Source organism: Pinus tabuliformis, chromosome 5_1 (genome assembly GCF_031772625.1).
Source record: "Pinus tabuliformis cultivar Carrire ecotype Pingquan chromosome 5_1, CPIR1, whole genome shotgun sequence".
NCBI classification, from domain to species: Eukaryota; Viridiplantae; Streptophyta; class Pinopsida; order Pinales; family Pinaceae; genus Pinus; species Pinus tabuliformis.
This window is the reverse complement of record NC_142305.1, coordinates 143,966,288-143,968,449: the sequence shown is the minus strand read 5'-3', so window position 1 is coordinate 143,968,449 and position 2,162 is coordinate 143,966,288. Positions and strand designations below refer to the sequence as shown.

At 40.1% G+C, this 2,162-nt stretch overlaps 1 pseudogene; it reads right to left on the bottom strand.

Moving 5' to 3' along the window:
- Window positions 1–625: 625 nt before the first annotated feature.
- Window positions 626–1,688, bottom strand: LOC149163823 (conserved oligomeric Golgi complex subunit 7 pseudogene; annotated as a pseudogene).
- Between the last annotated feature and the right edge of the window lie 474 nt (window positions 1,689–2,162).

Sequence of the window (2,162 nt, the reverse complement as noted above, 5' to 3'; positions counted from 1 at the left end):
AAAGCCAAAACTTTTGCAAACTGTAACTGTTTCACATATCCTGAAGTGTGATAAATATGAAATATGCTTCCTTATTGACAAAAATCCAAAGTTGGATTCGAATGCATATTATCTCCACGTGTCTTGACCTGGTTAACTGTTAGATAGCTTCAGATGATGCCTTGTATGCCTTTTAGATGTTTCCCTTTCAAAATTCCCGCTTATAATTCAAACTGCTTAATTGAAATTAGACTGTTTAGCTTCAGCAGTTTCGTAGCGCGCTACGAAACTGCTGAGTTGTTTCAAAAATCATAGTTTCAAACCAAAACTTCACTATTTGAGCACTTTGCTATTAAAACATTCTTCCAACTGTTTTATTGCTGCAGCTGCTGCAGAAGCACGAGCTTTTACCAGGCTGTAAGTTTGGTAGGAAGGAAAAAACTCATTCATATCAGCTTTATGCCCTAACCCACTTAATGTCTGGCTCCTCGACTTTGTCCAATCCAAGGCAATAGCTTCTTGATTCAACTGTTTGTCTAATGCAAAAAGGTTTGCATCATGTTCTGAGTGTACTATGTGAGCCTTCATGATAGCAGTTATACCCGTGTGATGAATTCGGTAACACAAACTGTAAGATATGCTCTTGGCCAATAAGACTGATTACATTAATCCAATGTTACATGACGAATTTTACAGATAAGTCGAGCAGTTGGTAAGTCAAGTTGATCTACTGCATCTGATTTCACAAGTTCTCGAAGCTCCTCTCTAGAAGTAGTGAGACAGTTCTGAAAAGTAGCCAAAACTGGAGGAATTGGCATTGAAAGAGCAGATAGTACATTACAGAGATATTCAATATCTACTGATAGTTGTTGAGCTCCGTGATCACTTAATGACTGAATACCTCGCAATTGTTCAATGTAAAGGGCTGTGGCACCTTCTGCAACCTTGAACATCCACTCAGTTGCAAAAAATTGAGCTTCATCAGTGTTTGCGTCCGCATTGGTATTCAATCCTGTTGTCCCAGCATCCAATACAAGAGGCTCTAGTTGTTGAGGTAAAGTAAGAAGATATTCACCAATGCTAGTAACATATGGCTGAGGGTAGGCACTAAAACTTGGTAAAGAAAAAGCATTGTCTTCTTCAGCTGACGTCCAGATTGCCATTCTAGATACATCTTTGATCCTTTGCCGAACTTTTAATATCAGAACCTCATAAACAAGTTCATTGACAGCATTTGAGAAAGCTCCAACCCTTTGAGAAGTATGTGAAAGAGCATGAAATCGAGGATCCCTTGCCTGCTCCAGTAGATTGGAAAGCCTCCTAGCCTTTTCAGGTGTATCCATTAACCGCAAAGCTGCCATATCAAGTCTAGGTGAACCTGCTTTGGATAGTTCTTCACTCCCACTAACATCTATGCCAGAAGCATTGGCTTGACTAACATTTGCATGAACACTATAAATCTGCAGTGTGGTGTTTAATCTTGCTAAAGTAGCACGCAGAGATGCTTCAAAAACAGATGAACGGCTGCTTAGACCATTAGCAACAGTAAGAAGCTGTAAAGCTCCTTGCACTATTTACCATTCCTCTTCATCTGAAACCATGTCTAATAAGTTTCCACCATGCAGTCCTTCCTTGCGCTTTTGCTGTGTCTCCCGCAAATCCTTTGAGAGACAGTTGTGAGATTCTTTCCGCGATTGCAGATCTGACATTTGTTGCATCAGCTGCCAAATGTCAAATTCACTTTACCCTCTTAACACGCCGCTTTACATCTGAACCAGTAGAGCCATGGTGGCCTGATCTTTGTTTCTCGGGCACTTTTTTCATATTCTCAACAGCCTTTTGCATTTCAGGATCATGGTAGCATGGCTCAAGAATGTTATAAATATTGAGTCTTGCGACCTCCTGCTCGATTACCATTAATTTGGTGTCACAACTAGTATCAGCTGTGTCATAATTATTTCCCAAAGATGCAATCGCCACATCTTTAAATTGCTCATCTGATATAAGCCCCATTCCATGAACAAATGGCACAAGTGCATTGCCATTTCTTCTTTACCTTCAGATATTGCAGTTGCACATTGAACTAACAGCTGTTTGGAAGAGCTTCCTGTATGAACATTATCTTGCCGGTGACCAGTTGATGCATATGCTTCCTGTTGCAAAGAATTAGTTTGTGAAACAGA